Raw genomic sequence first — 17,399 nt, forward strand, 5'->3', positions numbered from 1 at the left:
GCCTGCATTATTTCTTTCCGGAACCGGTTGGTCTCTCTGACTCCAGTCTGTCCTCTCTCTAATCTATCATCTATCTGTGCTGCTGCCAAAGAGCTCTTTCTAAAACACAAATCCGATTATGCACATCTCTGCTTTAAAATCTTGGCTGTAGCCTTGTGGCCTAAAGATAAATCCAAAGTCCTAATGAGGCTTCCAAGTCCATTCACGATCCAACCCTTGCTTCCTAGCCCAAGCTCATTTCCCAGCATGCTCCTTGGTCCATCCATAGCACACTCCTCCCTACCCCCGGATAAGCCCAGGTTCTTTGGGGGTTATTGCCTTTGCAAATATGGTCCCCCTCAGGCAAGAATTTCCACCCTGACCTTTGGTTGGTGAACTTGGACTCCTCCTTGAACTCAAAGCAGTAAAGCCTTTCCCAAGAACCCAGGCAGGGTTCCCATCACACTTATGTTTCTGTTATCCGTCGGCCTCCCTCACCAGGCTGTAAGCCCCTATTTAGTGCTGTATCTCCATATCTCATCAATGCTTAATGTGCGCACGAATTCAGTACACAAATTTGAATGAATGAATAAATATATGAATGGCCTGGGAAATTGCACACTGCTTCCCTCTTTCTCCACTGGAGCCCATTGAGCAAAGGAAAGACAAGAGTGGTAGGAGATCAGGTGGGGGAGGAGAAGTGGGGGAGGCCAGACCAGCCAGGGTCTTGAGGACCAAAATAAGAAATCTAGATTTTGCCAAAACCGGTTTGGCTCAGTGGATAGAGCGTCAGCCTGCGGACTGAAAGGTCCCAGGTTCGATTCCAGTCAAGGAGGCAGCTGATCGATGTTTCTCTCTCATCGATATTTCTAACTCTCTATCCCTCTTCCTTCCTCTCTGTAAAAAATCAATAAAATATATTTAAAAAAAAAAAGAAAGAAATCTAGATTTTAATTTTCTTTTACTGGATCTCATGTACACCAGCTTAATCAATTAGCTCATACTCCTCAGAGAGTGATGCAGTATCATCATCCTTGTCGTTGTCATCATCTGATTTTTTTTTTGTGTGTGTGTGTGTGTGTGTGTGTGTGTGTGTGTGTGTTTGGTCTCTCTCTTCACACCACAAATATTTATCTCATGCGTATCTTCTGCCCTCTCTACTTTTACTTACAGAGAAGAATTTGAGTTTCCTTCTGAAAGCTATGAGACGTCTTCGGAGGCTTTTAAGCCAGGGAGTGACATGATGTGATTTTCATTTTATGAAGATTGCTGTGTCTTCTCTGTGGAGAACGCACTGTAGGGGACAAAGTCGAGCTGGGAGACCAGACAGAGGCTGCTGAAGTGGCACAAATGAGAGATGGCATCGGCTGGAGGGGTGGCAGTGGAGACAGAGAAAGCGAACAGGTGGGCCTTGTTTAGGAGGGAGAGCAGACCAGATTGGCTGGTGTGTAAGAGGTGAGGAGCAAGAGAGAAAGAGACCTCAGCAGTGACAGTTCCAGAATTTCTATAGAGAAGGGTTTGGGGGGGCAGTCATTTGGTTGGACGTGGGGCCAGGTAACTTGCCCAAAAGCTGTGTGCAAAGCAAGCACACTGTTATTTAGACTGTATTCCTTTTTTTTTTAAAAAAAGTTTTTTAATTGATTTTTAGAGAGAGAGGAAGGGAGAGGAAGAGATAGAAACATCAATGATGAGAGAGAATCATCAATCAGCTGCCTCCTGCAACCCCCTACTGGGGATCGAGCCCACAACCCGGGCATGTGCCCTTGGCCGGAATCAAACCCAGGACCCTTCAGTCCCCAGGCGGACGCTCTATCCACTGAGCCAAACCGGCCAGGGCTCCACCATACTCCTGCTTTCTGTGCAGCGCGTATCAAAGCGTTGGCGAGGTTCTCTGCTGCAGCCCCGTTTCGGCTTCGGGTGCACTTTCCAGCTCTTCCCATCTCTCCTGCGTCCGGGACCCTGGCAGGTTTTGATGGAGAGAGAAGGTCTAAGAACCGAGCTGAGGCCCAGGCCTTTGTGAGAGGCTGGTGCAGGGGCTGCACCCCCGGGAGGAGAAAAAAAAACGAATGCCTTAGACTTCCAGCTGGAAGAAGTCTCAGCCCCGAAGGTGATAACTGTCCCCCTAGCCTCCTCTTACCCCCGCCCCCAGCTCAGCCAGCTGCTGGAGGGGGAAGCTGGGGAGGAAGCAGGCCGGGTGATTAAGAGCTCCGCTTGTCAGGGCTGGGGCCAAGGGGCGCGCCCCCTGGGTGACATTTTCTCGCATTGTGTCCTCAGAACAAAAACCAGTCTTATTTGAGGAGTTGGAGCGGGGTGGGGGCAGGGGGCCGAGGCCGCCGAATGGAATCGTGGCTCCAGGGAACAGCGATTACTCATCAAAGGCCAGGGCAGCCCGCGTCTTTGTGTGCCCTCCGCGGCCCGCCCGTGCCTGGCCACAGGCCCCCGGCCCTAGACTGCCCTCCCTCCCCCCCCCCCCCCCCCCCGAGCCCGAGCGGGGCTCCGACGGGGGAAGGGCAGGGGATCGTGTGTGGGCAGAGAGCGGCTGCAGGACAGTGGGGGGAGGGGTGACCAAGGCAGGCTTCCTGGAGGAAGGGAACGTTGGAGAGGAGCTGGATAGAGGCGAGGCGCGAGGAGGAGAATGGTTTCGGGCCAAGGGGAGAAAAAATGGAATGGGTCTCGGGAGACCAGGGGGTGAGTGCGGGGGGAGGAGAGGGGACAGAACCTAAGGTGTCAATTCAGCCCCGGGATGCAGAGCCCTGGAGGGGCTGGGGGAGGGGGCCGCTTCCTGCTACGAAGGCTATTTTGGGGCCTGAATCAAATCAAATCCGCTGCAGCCCCCAGAGCCCCCAGCAGCTGCGCAGAACAGCTGTCTGGGCCTGTGGGCCCAGGGCGCTGAGCGCTGGAACCTCGCTTCCTGCCCCCCACTAATCTCTCCGGGGCGCCCCGGGGTGTGGGCTGCAAGGGAAGTGGGAAGAGGATGTGAAAAGGCTTTGGGCGAGAGAGTCGGAAACCTGGGCTTCAACCTGTGCCTTTCCTCCTGTGCTGTGCTGCCTTGGAGCTGAGGCTGGCCCCTCTGTCAGTCTTTGGGGTGCTCCTGATACCCGGAAGGGAATCACCCCAGAAGCTCTTCCTTGCCTCCTGGCCCTCCTTCGAGCCCCTACCAGGTATCTCAACAGGCCCAGACAGTCCCTGCCCGAGTTCCCTGCCCAGCTCCACGACACCCCCTTCCCCCTCCAGGAAGCCCTCCGTGTTTTCTCTTGATGGGATGGGCCCTTTCCTCATGTGCCCCTCCTGCTCTCAAAGGCTCTTCACCCACACTTATCTCCTTAGGTTGCCTTTGTCTCTTCTGGGTGTGTGTGTGTGTGTGTGTGTGTGTGTGTGTGCGCGCAAACGCCCCCATCAGACTGACCCTTCGCTCAGTGAGGGGTGGGGGGCTCTGAGAGTAGGAGGGGACTCAAGGGAGGGAGGGGCTGAGTCTCTCATGAGATTAGCTGCCTGGCTGGGGTCACAACTCCCTTCTCTGGAATAGGGCTCCCTAAGGGCAGGGCAGCCTCTCTCCCACCAGGACTGGATTTGCTTCTTCCTTCCACTTGGTGCTGACTCAAAACACTCGAGTGTTGCAGTCTGGGGACAGGTCAGCTCAAGGGCAGGCTCCTAACTGCACCAATGGGAGCCCCATGTAGGCCCCCCAGAACCCCAGTCATGGATGTATCGGGGAGATTGGGGGGGCACGGAGCCCTCCTCCAGGGAGCCTTCCTGAGACAGGCCAGAAGGAGGGCCTTTCCTCTTCGGTCTACCCTGGCTCAAGGCCAGTCAGTGTCCACCAGTGTGACCAAAGCTGGGATGTTCCCCCCCGGGCAGCCCTGTCCCTCAGGTCACAAGTCCATGACAGGGTCCCTCATGCCCATCTTGTGCAGAAAGGGCCCCATTGTCTGGGGGGCATAGCTGAGGGGTGAGTTCAGAGCCCAGGGATGTCGACCACTGGGCTGGTCACCAGCTTTCTGACCACAGCAGCGGGGACTCAGGGAAAATCCCCAGCTGCTTGTTGGAGAAAGGGGCCGGTGCACACAACAACACACAGAGCCACCGCCTGGGCACAGCCACCGCCTGGGCACAGCCACCGCCTGGGCACAGCCCTCCTCCTGGGGCCAGCCCTCCTCCTGGGCCAGCCCTCCCAGTGCTCCCCACACACACGCCGCCTCAGGGCAGCCCAGCCGCACTGAGGACAGCCCTCCTCCCCTTTCCGCATTCCTGCCGGCAGATGCTCCATTCTTTCCTTCCTGGAGCCCCTGAGGCAGAATCTCCCCACCTTCCTCCCGGGGGCTCCGGACATAGCGACAGCCCGCGAGGGAAGCGGGGATGTGGCACCTGTCCCCGGGCAGGGGCAGCCCTGGAGCCCCGCCCACACTGGGAAGAGAGCCCAGGGTGCTTTGATCTGAGCGGCCTGTGCTGCCAAGAGGGACGGAGATGTGCAAACCAGGTGCTTGGCCAGGTCTGCATTCCTGAGCTAGTTTCCAGATCTGCGCCCTCGTCTTCCTCCAGCGCCCTCCCTCCCCGCTAACGAGATCCTCTCCCGCTCACTGAGCGCTTGGCCTTATGGCAATGCTCTTCTCAGCGAATTCTCTTTCCTCACCGAATGCCTCCCCCCTGCCTCCCCTCCCCCGTCTCTGGGAGAACAGCATCCGTTCCCTCTCATCTCTTTGGGCCCAGAGGGTGCGCCCTACAAGACAGACCCCCATAATGCTCGCTGAGACAGGTGGTATGGTTTCCCCACATCCAACTCCCAAGCACACATACATGTACACACATGTGCCCACGCACACACAGAGCACCCATCACCACCACCTCAGGGGCCCAGCCTGGGGAGGCTCATCTGAGCAGATAAGGTGGGCAGATTTGGTCACCAGCCATTTCAGCAGATTGGCCGACAGCTCTTGGCCAGCAGAATCTACCAGGCTTCAAGCAGCCCATGAACTAGAGAGAAGTGAATGGCCGGGAGGTAGTCTCGTAACCAAACTCTGGGTCGAACTTGATTTTGGCCCTGAATCTGTATGACGTGGGGACCTACGATACAGGCTCCACACAAATCACTAGTCCCACGCCACCCACCCCCAAGCTGTGTAAAGTGAGAGGGCCATTCCCCATCCCCACTCGCTCCCTCCAGGGACAGCTCCCCCTGGAGTGGCCTGGCCTTGGTTGTCAGGAAGTCACTGAATCTGTCCCACCTCAATTCTTCCTGCGGTGGCAGTGGTGGCCCCACCTTCAGTGAAGCAGGGACTGTGTGTGTGGGGGGGGGGAGGGGTGGACTTCAGGGAGGGAGGGAGAGACCCTCAGACACAGAGACAGAGCCGGAAAGCCCAAGAGGTGGGCAATGGAGAGAGAGGGGATGAGAGGGAGGGGAAAGAAAGAAGAAGAGCAAATGAGCAAAGAGAGGGGGAGGGGGAGGGAGATAGAGGAGACAGAGAGTGAAGAAGTGCTGAGCCAAGTGATGGGAGGAAGGAAGCCATCAGCCCCCCTCCCCCGCCCTCCCTCCTTCAGCAGGGCCAGCCAGGCAAAGCTCCAGACATAAATGCATCCCATTGGGTGGAGGCTTCGGACTGCACTGCTCCCAGGTCCTCCGGGCTCACCTGGCCGAGGGTGGCCAAGCACTCATCCCTGGCCGCTCTGACACCACCTGGAAACTAGCCGGGAGCCCCCTCTGAAGGTGATCCTGGGAATCCATAAGAAGAACTCAAACCTGCCCAAGCCCCCCTGGGAGGTCAGCCCCTCCATTGCTGCCAACCCTTTCCCCCTAACAGGACTGCGCTAACCATGAGGAGGCCAGGCCTCCTAGCAGAAGCAGACCCCCCCCTCACCCCCCACCTTCCACTTTGCCTCGTGAGTGACTATTTGCTGACTGTCTCTTTCATGTCGCTAATCGCCCAGCCCCATCTAATTGGTAATTAGCCTTGAGAGCCCAGCCTGTGCCTGGCTAATTGCTGTTTGTCTCACCCTCATCTCCGGCAGAGGGGCTGTGCCAACACCGCCGCCTGGGCTCTATCCGGGCGGCTGGCATCCATGCCAGGCTCTGTGGAGGTTTCTGGAGCCCCACCCTGCCTTTTTCCAGGGGGGTGTGGGGTAGAGCCTCTCTCAGCAGCCATCTCTGCCCCCAGGGTGGTCCTCAACAGTCCTGGGCAGCTGCAGAGTGTGGCCCCAGCTTTCAACCCTGTTCCCACCCAGTTATAGAAGGAGACAGCCACAAACACGCCGTGGTCCCTGGTGGGGAATAGAGTCTGGGAGGGCTCCAGGGAGGAGATGTCTGAGCTGGACCTTGAAGCATGTCTAGGATTTAACATCAGAGAAGGGAGAAAGGATGTTCTAGGAAGAGGAAAAGGCAGGGCTGCTTGTAACGAGAAGGCTCTAAGGCAGGGCTGTCTGTACCAGGCTGTTCAGGGACCCGGAGGTGGCTGGCCCCGTGTGACTGGAGGGTTTGACACGTGCGTGATGGGAGGGGAGGCTGGAAAAGCAGGCAGGGGCTGGACTGTGGAGGACTGGCTATGGGTGCCGGGCTAAGGAGCTGAGCTTCATTCTCCAGGCAGGGGGAGCCATGGAGGGCTATGGAGCTGGGCAGAGATATCATCTGATCTGCTGTAGGGGCCGCGGGAGGATGAGGTTTGGGAAGAGGAGAGACCAGAACAGGGGGAGTACTTAGGAGGCTGCTGCTTTGGTGTTGGAGGTAGAGACAGAGGAAGAGGGGGAGAATTATTTTAGAAGAATCCGCAGGATTTGTTGACTGAATAGGAGTCATCCATGGGGACCATGTGCTAAGGGTGCAGTCCACAAAGGCTCATCCCCTTTCTCAGTAGCCCTGTTGGGCAGCAGGGCAAGGAGCATGTCACATGTTTCCCATGACTCAGTAATTTGGGGACCCCTTTTGGGGAACTAATCCTTCTAGTCCCTTTAACTCTCTCCCTCCCCTCCCCCTCTTTGCTCATTTGCAATAGTAGAAGATGGTACTATTGTCACAAGAACAGACACTGGCTGGGCCCTTACCATGGGCCGATCACGGAGTGCCTGCTCCTCCCACCCTCCTGTGACAATTATTCTAGGCTGGGGTTGGTTTTATTGTATTTATTTATTTTATTTTTATTATTATTTTTGTTTTATTTTAATCAAAACAGCACCTCTACTCGAAACCCCCTTCCTATTTAACTGTTCAAATCCTACTCACCTTTTTAAGCCCAGGCAAAGCCTGCCTGCTCCAGGAAGCCATCCTGGATTTTGTAAGGCCCTCCCCACCCCCTGGAGGTAATCTCTGCGGTGAACTTGATTTTGAACCTCATGGTTGTTCTTCTACTCGTCCTGTCCTAGAGCCCCCTCAACAGCGAAGGCCTGCCCTGCGGGAGGTCCCACATGTGTTGCCCACATGGCCCCGGACTCCTCAGGGATGGGTTTTTTCCCTCCCCACCCATTGACGAGTGTCCTGGATCCCTTGTTCATCCCTACTGCCACCCAGCCTGGTATCGCACCCCGGATAAATGCTTGCTCCACGGCTGTGTGCTGAGTGAGGCTCGCCTGCCCCAATGGAGGAGGCATCTCTCGCTCACCACACACTCAGGTGGCTCCTGGCTGTCCCCTAAATTCAGGTTTGCCCCTCACAGCAGGAGGCCTTGCCTTGGTCCAGGAAAGCTGAAGGCCTGAGCTGCTGGTTCTAAGGCAGGCCCAGGGGAGGAGTGTCCCAAAATGTGTGTGGGTGGGTGGGGGGGAGGGACTCTTGGGAAGATGGCTTTGAAAAGGGCCTCACACGGTTCCATGAGCAAGTCCTGGTGCTTTTATCAAAACCATCGGAGCCATCTTGTGCTTTCTTTCCTCCGGCAGAGCTGGCCTCATGCCCCGGGCAGGGGAAGAAGGCGCTAGCGCCCTCCACCCAGCGTGGAGGAGCCTTTGGTGGAAGTGGAACCGCAGTCACGGGGGATGGGTGGGCAGATGAGCCCACTGTCCTGTGACCCCAGTGGACCCCAGACCAAAGCAATCAAAGCCATGGGTTGGAGACCCCACCGAGGGCGGGATCCTGGGAGCAGGTGGAAAACAGTGTTTTCGGTGGTGATTGGAAGACCTGTGGGGCCTGGGGAATTGGCTGTGGGTACAAGTGCTCCTCCGACCCCGGTTCCCCCAGTCATTGCAGACATGAGCTGGCTCCGCCCCTTCCTGCCGTGCCACCTTGGGCAGGTCACCTAACGTCTCTGCGCCTCATTGCCTCAGCGTGGTATAGGGATGATGATAGCAACGGCATCTACTCCAAGGTGGGTGTGATGCCTGTAAAGCCCACAGTACAGTGGCTGCCCCTGGGTAAGACTTTGCAAAATTAGCTTGTAGTATTCTGTCCACCTGCTTGTTTTTTAAAAAATATATTTTATTGATTTTAGAGAGAAAGGGAGAGGGAGAGAGAGAGAAACATCAATGATGAGAGAGAATCATTGATCGGCTGCCTCCTGCACACCCCCTACTGGGGATCAAGCCTGCAACCCGGGCATGTGCCCTTGACCAGAATTGAACTCGGGACCCTCAGTCCCCAGGCCGACGCTCTATCCACTGCGCCAAACCGGCTAGGGGTGTTTGCTTATTGTGAATCCTCTCTAGCCTATCTGCCAGGCATAGGGAACAGCTCAGCACAAGGCAGGCAAATGCGGAAGATGCCCTGATAACTGGCCCACTTCCTAGGAGCCGTCTTTCCGGCCAATCACATGGGCCTCAGGCAGGGAGGTAGAGAAGAACCAGGTGTCCCATGTCCTGGTCCTTCCAGGCAGCCCCTCTGCCTCCCCACCTCTGAGAACATTAGGCCTTTGAGACATGCCCCCAGCCTGCCCCCGACCCCCCACCCCCAGCCTGACAATGGGGGCTTCAGAGGGGATGGGTGGCAGGACACAGCCCCCTCTGTGAACAGAAGCCTATCACCAAGCTGGTGAGCCTCAGAGGACACATTCCTCATGGGGCAGGGAAGGACGAAGGGAGGGGGCTATGCGCTGGCCCCTCGGCCTTGCCCTGACCCGAGGAGGGTTGTCACTGGGGGCCTGGACAAAGGTCCCCTCTTCCCGCTCTCTGTCTTCTTGTCTCTCCCCCCAGCCTCCCGCCCGGGAAATGGTGCCAACAAGGCTCTGTCCCAGGGCCAAGGAGGAAGGCATGAGGCTGAGATGTAGGGGTCACCTCCAGGTTTTCATAGAGCACCCGTTGCATTGTGGGGGTAGGTAGAAATCGGGGCAGGCAGCCATTCAGGTTAGAGTCTGCCAGAGCTTGTGAGGGTCCCACAGCCCTAGGGACCCTTGCCTCCTTCCTCAGCCCTCTGGACCATCTTTTGAACACCATCTCCATCGTTCTCAGTTCTCCTCCCCTTCAGGAGGTCTTCTCGAAGTAATCTGGGAGAGGAGATGGCTTCGCTCCACTCCACTCCGTTTGAATAAAAGAATTCCACACCTTGTCACAACTCCCCTCATCAAGGTCAATGATCGAATAGCCATGGCTCTTGCTCTGGCAGGATGGAGAGAGGTCTGAACCAGGAGTCCACCTTCCCCTAATAACTGTCTCCCCTTGGGCTTCAGCTCACTAGCTAACACGAACTGGGCTATTACTGGGGGCCAGGTCCTTACATACCTACAAACCCCCATTAACTCCTCTAACAGTCCTGGGCAGCAGGTACCATTCCTAGCCCCAATATGTAAAACCAAGGTGTAGAGAGATTAAACAGCTGGCTCAAAGACTCCCAGAGGTGAAGTGACATGCCCAAGGTCACACAGGTGGGAAGCGGCAGAGCCAGGATTGGACCCAGCATTCGACCCCCAACATTCATGCAACTGAAGCAGAAGCCTGGGAATGACGGCCTAATGCCTGCGTCAGGCCACCTGTGCCAGAACAATAGTTCCCGGACTCCTGCAAAGGTCGTTGCGGATGGAGGTAATGAGGAGAATAGAAGATGAGGCTGACACCGAGGAAGAAGAAGGTGTTGATGAAGAGGCAGGTGATTCTAGGCAATTCCCACTGAGGAGACATTACATTGTTCAGTCATTCATTCCATCGTCCACCTGACAGGCTCTACTGAGGGCGGTGGTAAAGACCATGAGCTCTGGAGCCTGACAGACTGAGGCCACATCCCACCTGCCATGGCTCACTGTGTGACCTTGAGCAAGTTGCTTTACCTCTCTGAGCCTGAGATTCCGCATCAATAAAATGGGGATGGCAAAAGTACCTATCTTGTAGGGTTGTGGTGAATAATACATAGAAAGTGGTTTGTATGGTGCGTAACATGGAATGAACACTCAATAACTGTTAGCTATCGTTCTTCTATTCCTTGCCAGGTGCGGGGCTAAGGTGCCAGAGTTACAGAAATGAATGGGACTGCCTCTCTCCTGGAGAGGACTAGTGGAAAAAGATAGACGTGGACAGACAATGTAATAGGTGTTGGGAGAGGGACCTGTATAAACAGCCACAGGAATACTTACTGTGCCTGGAGGGTGACAAAGCTTCCTGGAGAAGGTGATCTGATCTGGGACTTGAAGGATAAATAGGAGCCTGTCAGGGAGATGGGCAAAGAAGAGATGAAAGCCATTCCAGTTAGGGAACAGCATATGCAAAGGAAGAATCACCAAGGGAGCAGTGTGTGCCCTGCGGCCAGCGGGGACTGGGCGTGGCTCTAGCGTTGGGGGTGGAGTGGGGGACAGTGGCAAGAGGGGAGGCTCTGTACAGGGCCAAGGTTTTTGAGGTCCTGCAGTGGCCTGATGCTCCTCTAAGGACTTTATATTTTGTCTTATAGCCGAGCGGTGGGAGGTGGGCAGTGAAGGGTTTTAAGTAAAGGCAAGACATGAATTACATATAAGACACTCTCAGTGAAATGGATTCTGAGAACTTAGGTTGGATGTGAGACAGAATTTTTGATGACTGGGGACCCTTGGGATTTCTCAGAGGGGAAATAGGGAGCCTGTTGTTGATGTTGAAGGAGAAAGTGGACAGCTCTTTGGTGGATATGAGCGCTGAGCACTGAAGTTGGGCGTTTAGTCATGGGACTCAAGACACATTCTTGAACCTCTCTTCGCATGGCCTGTGGGTAATGGAGAGCCTGCCTGCCTTGGGATGTGGGATGTGTATGTACTAGTACATGTGTGAGTGTGAAGACACATGGGAGAGTGAAGGAAGACCCTGTATACCACAGTGAGGCCATGTGTGGACCTGGGAGTGGCGGACTCTCTCAAGAATCCTCTCCTAAGAAGAAAGCAGAGACAGGGAGGGTGAGCATAAGAGCCTCTTGCTGCTCCAGCCTGGCTGAAACCCTTTGCTACCCAGACAACTTGGAAGCACACATCTGGAGTCTTAGACAGTACAGTGGAAGGTTCTAGAAGAGTGACTCTCAAATTTCAGCCTGACTTGGAATCCCCTGGGGATCTTGTTAAAAATGCAGATTCTGACTAGCAGGCTGGGGCGGGGCCCAAGAATTTGCATTTCTAACGGGCCTTTCTTCCCCCTCCAAGGGGCTGATGTAGGAACCACACTTTGAGTGACAAGGATCTAGAACAGTGGTCTGCCATCCTGGCTGCACATTACAGTCGCCTGGGGAGATTTTTAAAAGGAAATAAAGGATGCCAGGGGCTCACCCCAGACCAATGAAATCAGAATGTTAGGATAGGGCCTGGGCATCCATAGTTTTAAAGCTCCCTAGATGATTACGATTGATTACGATGCATGAAAGAAAAACTGGTCCAGAATGTCCCCATTCAGACTGGGGCAGGGGGCTCAGAACTCACTTCCCAGAGGATAATCTAGAAATAGAATGCAAATCCCACAGAGTCCTAGCCTATGGCCCTGTGAACAGTATTCCTGGTAACCCCAAAAGGGCAACTGAGGGGTATCCATATCAGGAAGAGGAAGGGGCAGGAAGGGCAGCTGTCTCTCAACTCTGTCCCCATCAGCTCCTTGCAAAGTGGCTTTGTCCAGTGTTTGAGGCACAAGGCTAAATATAGCCTGGGCTGGGGGCTGAATTCAGGCTATTGAGGGGCCAGGCTCTCAGCTGCTCTGCCCAAGGCCCGGGCCACAGAGAGCTGGAGAAGAGGAAGCTCAGAAAGAAGGGAATAGGGAAGGGATCAGGTGTGTGGGCCCTCGCATGGGTTGGGGAGGGCACAACCAAAAAAATTGTATGCATAACCCATGGACACAGACAATAGGGTAGTGAAGGCCTGGGGTGATGGGAGGGGGTGGGATAGAAGAGGTCAATGGGGGGGGGGAGGGAAAGGGGCCATATGTAATACTTTCAACAATAAAGATTTTTTAAAAATGGGGGTGCAATGTGGGGGAAAAAGGAGAGATTGTCCTCACTTTGTGCTATGGATTGAATTGCATCCCCCTTGGAAATTCATATGTTGAAGCCCTACCCCCTAATGTGACCGTATTTGGAGATATGTATATTTGGCTTATAAGAAGGTCATCAAGGTGAAGTGAGGTCATCGGGGTGGGGTCCTGATCCTATAGGATTAGTGTCTTTATTTTAAAAAGGCACTAGACAGTGCATCCCCTCTCTGCCCCCCTGCACACGTGCACCAAAGGAAAGGCCATCTGCAAACCAGGAAGAGAGGTCTCGCCAGAAACCAAAATGGTTGTTGGAAACCTGAATTTGGACTTCTGGCCCCCAGAACCGTGAGAAATAAATTTCTGTTGTTTAAGCCACCCAGCCTGTGCTGTTTTGTTATCGGCAGCCCGAGTTGACTAAGCCATCTTGAAAGCATAACCCAACTGCTCATCCCCTTACTGTGCTTTCATCTCTGTCTCCCAGAATTAACTTCTCTTCCAGCAATCTTCAAAAGAGAGTTCTTCACTTCCCTAAAGGATGCTCCCTCTGGTCTTCCACTCAATGCACACGAGGAAGTGCTTGCAATTTAGCCACCATCCCTAGAGCTGCAACTAGATACATGGGAAAGAAGAACGGTGCTCAAACCTCCAGCCCACAAAAACACAATTCTCCTCTCATACAAAGCCACTCAGGCAGGCAGGCACCCCTGTGGCACACCCAGCATCGCCGGCGCTCAGCCTGCCATGGTACCAAACCCCACCCCGAGGAGTGTGGGCTCTGTGGCTTGTCCCCACCGGCTTGGAGTGTTTAAGCGGTGAGTTTGCACAGCAGCGAGGCCAGAGGCACATTAAGATTAACTTCCTGGCTGCAGCCAGCCTGGCTCAGCCTTCCTGTTAGAAGATTCTGTGGGCAGCCTCTGCCCAGAGACACGGCTCTGCAAAACCACAGCCCCCTCCCAGGCCTGGCCCGCCCCTCCCCCCCACACACCAAAGCCCCCTCTGGCGCCCAGGCAGGAGCTGTTCCTGCACCTCTTGCCAAGGCCCGTCCAGATGTCTTCAAGCAGCTGGCCAGAGCCTAGAGGGGTCTCAGGTGGCGGGGAGGTCTGCAGAGCTGCCTCAGCTCTTAGCGCTGAGCTTAGCAAAGTCTATTGGCCTGATTATCTTACGGAGAGCACACCCCACCCTATGCAGTTCCCAGTCTGGATTTGGGGGTTTGGGGAGACAGCTCAGGATTTCCAGGGCCCCCAAGTCTAGAGAAGACTATCCCTACCACTCTGGGGCCCCAGGCTGATGGGGGAGACACAGCCCCTGCATTCAGGCCTCCCAATCTGACCAGGGAGTGTAGACACCCCAGAGATGGGTGAAGTGAAGGCGGAACATCAGGGTTGGGAGAGACAGGCAGGGGATTGCTCGGCTGGGCTGGGACAGGTGCTGTGGGGGTGCTGAGAGATCCCGGGAGGAGAGGGGGTGGTGACAGGGTCACTGCTGTCTTTAAGTCACCAGGAGAGCCCCAAAGGCAGGAGGTGTGCTGTCTCCCTCACAACCGGCAGGGCCCTCCGCCTTCTGTGTGCCTGCCAGGGCCGCTCCGTCCTCGCTACCCCCAACTGACAGAGGGGCATCCAGGATATCTTGGGGTCCATGTATCTAGTTGCAGCTCTAGGGATGGTGGCTAGTGACCCCTCCGACTGGGCCCTGGGTGGTGCCTGTATCTCCTCACTCTGCTCCTCTGAAGCATCTGCCGCAAGTTCGCGAGTAAAGCAGCCCCGGGGGTGGGGTGGGGTGGGGGTGGGCAGTCAGTGCGGAGGCGAGAGGGAGCCATTAGGGAGCTGAGTTGCTGCAGGACTAGAGGATTCTAATCGATGGGCTCATGTTATATTTATCAGCCACACTACTTAGGCGCTGCCCTGAGCAGGACTAATGGCCTCCCCATTGGAGACGCCATTACAGGAAGTGTAGGGGGAGGGCCGGGGTGCTGAGAGGAGATGGGGACCTGGCAAGGCCTACCTCTCCTGGTGACGGCCTCCCCCCAGTCCCTTCCACAGGCCCGCTGTCCTGCAGGCTGCAGTCATGGAATGTGCTGCAGACCCCTCACTGAATGGGGGGAATCGCCCAGAATCCTCATCCAGATGTCACCCAGTCACCCCTCTGCCTCCCCTCCTCAGCAGTCTTTTCTTGTACCTTTTCCGCTCTTGACTGAAGCCACACCCTTTCCACCTTGACTGTCTGAATGACAGCCATGTGAGCCAACCAAGTGGCTCAGCCTTTCCAGAGCCAGCAGTGGTTGCCATGGTGATCTTTCAGGGTGGCGGGTGGAGGGGGGTCTGGATACATCCTGTAACAGCCTTAATTGCTCATTTATTTAGGGCAATTAGTCCCTGGTGACCCTCCATTCCTTGACCCCAGCAGTGACTATTCTCAGCTCACACAACATTCCATCGAGATGGGGTTGGGGCTGGTCCAGAATTAATGGGGTGGGGGGAGGCAGGCTGCTCCCAAAGTCTGAGAAGCTCCCAAAGTCGGGGGATCCATATTTAGAGGTTGAGGATCCATATTTAGAGTTTGGGTGTCCTGACACTGGCCCCTGCTCCCAGCATGCTCTGGGTGCTCTCTGGCTGTCCATTCATCCCTGCGGGTGAACACACCCCTCCTCTCTCCCAACGTTGGTGGCCTCTGGATGGCTGCGCGTCACCAATGGCACCACTGCCCTCATCAGCCACATCATGGTTGGCTCCTGCATAGCTTTGCCCCCCACCCCCTCCCCACAGGCAGCTGCTCCCAGAGCTGAAGGTCTCAGGGGGCCCTTCCTGTCCTGCCATTGTCCCATCAGGGGACCACAAGGCCCCCTCATCCTGGGCCTCAGATCTGTACTCCTGCACCCTGCTGTCTAGGACGGCTTAGTCCAGACTAGAAGAATCCCTTGCACAGATGGAGGGAGCTGAGGCCCAGAGGGAGGAAAACAGCCAGGGTTCCTAGGGGAGTACGAGGCAGAGCCAGGAGCCAGTGCCCCGATTCCAGCCTAGTGCTCAGTGACATCTCCTCCAATCTCCGTGGAGACCACCTGCTCTGGCCTGCCCCTCCTATCCCTCTTACCCACCTGCAGTCCACCTGCCCGCAGCGCCTCCTGAAGGCCTCCCGTCTCAGCTCCTCAGAAACTCTGGTTCAGACTCGGCTCTTGCTCTTCCAGGCCATAGCCATGTTCCTTGTCCCCTCCATTCCCAGCTTTCCCTTTGTGCTCCAGAGTCTCCTCTGATGGTGGGGGTGCTGCTGGGACCAGGTGAGTCCCTATGACTGTACCTGTGGGGACTTGCAGTTCACCCCTTTCCCAAAGTCTTCTTTTAAATATATATATTGATTTCAGAAAGGGAGAGAGAGAGAGAGAAATATCAATCATGAGAGATAATCATTAATTGGCTGCATCCTGCATGCCCCCCAATGGGGATGGAGCCTGCAACCCGGGCATGTGCCCTGACCGGGAATCGAACCGTGACCTCCTGGTTCACAGGTCGATGCTCAAGCACTGAGCCACACCAATCGGGCTCCCAAAGGCTTGGTTGAAAGTGGAGGCAAGCTTCTGGGGCCTCTAGGATCAGCCCCCTTAGTTTTCCTTTGGGGTTTGGAACCGTCTTTGTAGGCCACGCTGCACAGAGCCTGGAGATCCTTACGAGGAAGGGTTGCCCTCTAAGCTGGGAGCTCTTTCTCGGCCCCTTTCCCTGAGTGTACCCGTCCGGAACCTTCCTCACCTTCACAAGTGCAGCTGCACCAGCCTCCCTCCTTGTCAGCACTCCTTCCTGGGAAAGTCTTTCATGGGGGAGGGTGGTGTCCAGGGGTTTGGGGACAGGGGGTGGGGGGAGGGTGCCTAGACTCAGCCTTGGTGTCTCCCTGGCTCTGGGACAAAGAGAGCCATGTTGGGGGTGACCTCACCCTTTGGGCATTCTCCTGCTGGACAAAGGTCCTAATTGTTTCCCAGCTTGGAAGCAGGAGGTGGGAGGATGACACTCCAATTCTGGGACCCTCTTTAGAGACCCTGCACTTCTGGCCGATGCAGCCTCAGTGTGCGGGTGGGTGAGGCAGGCCCTGCGGATGGAGGCTGGCCCAAGCTGGATGGCAGAGGCAGAGCTTGGAAAATCCGTTAAGTCCTTCCTAGGGTCTAAACTCTAACCTCAGTCTTGGGACGCTGAAGCCCACTGCTCTGAAGTTAAGAAGCAGATGCTCCTGCTTTTCTTGTTTCGAGGGAGGGTGGGAAAGGGGAGTGCTGTCTTCTCTGCCTCAGGAAAGCGTGATTTCCAAATTTTGTTCCCAACAGTTAGGGAGCCTTCAGGTGAAATCTTCCTAGAAGTCTGATCAGCAAAGGTGGAAGCTGATTTGGTTGAGGTGGTAGGATGGTAGGGTGGTAGGCAGAGACTTCCTCAAGCCCCCTTCCCCATCCCTCATCCCACCCCATGGCAGCGTAGTTTGAAAACCACTGCTTTAGGACTGTTTTGCTTTGTGCTGTCCCCCAAGCATCCAGGGACCAGTCCCCTGCAGGTGCTTAAAATCTAGTTGATGAATGAATGAATGAATGAATGAATAGCTCCACCCCTCACTTATGTGCTATGAGGTTCTCTTAAGGGCCTGGGCTGGGCCTTCTCCTACTTCCCCTCTGCTCTAGACACAGTCAGGATCCTGGGATGTCCATCCCCAGGTCAGGGGCTCCCTCTCAATTATGCCAGAGCCATCCAATGTCCCCTGGTGCGAAGGGCCACAGCAAAGGACATCAGCGGTGTGTGCTGACGTAGCAAGCAGAGTGGGGGTGTGCGTGCAGGGGTGGGCTGGACATGGGTTATTGCATGTAATCTCCCAACAGCCCAGAAGACATAGATTGAGTCCCCAAGGCAGAGCCCGGAGCAGTGCAGAGCAATGAGGACCTGTCCACCCACTCCCACTTGCTCCTACAGGAGTCAGGGACCCCGGATTCTAGCCGGGGCTCTACCAGGGAGTGCCGCCCATGGACCCGTGGGCAGGTCACTTCCCTTCTCTGGGCCTTTGTTTCCCCCCCTGTAACCGATGGAGTGGGACTCATGAGGCATCCCGGCTCCCACGTCCTGCGCTGTGCTCCCGGGGCGGCGGGGGGAGGGGGG

This window comes from Plecotus auritus (assembly GCF_963455305.1).
Source record: "Plecotus auritus genome assembly, chromosome: 7".
NCBI lineage: Eukaryota > Metazoa > Chordata > Mammalia > Chiroptera > Vespertilionidae > Plecotus > Plecotus auritus.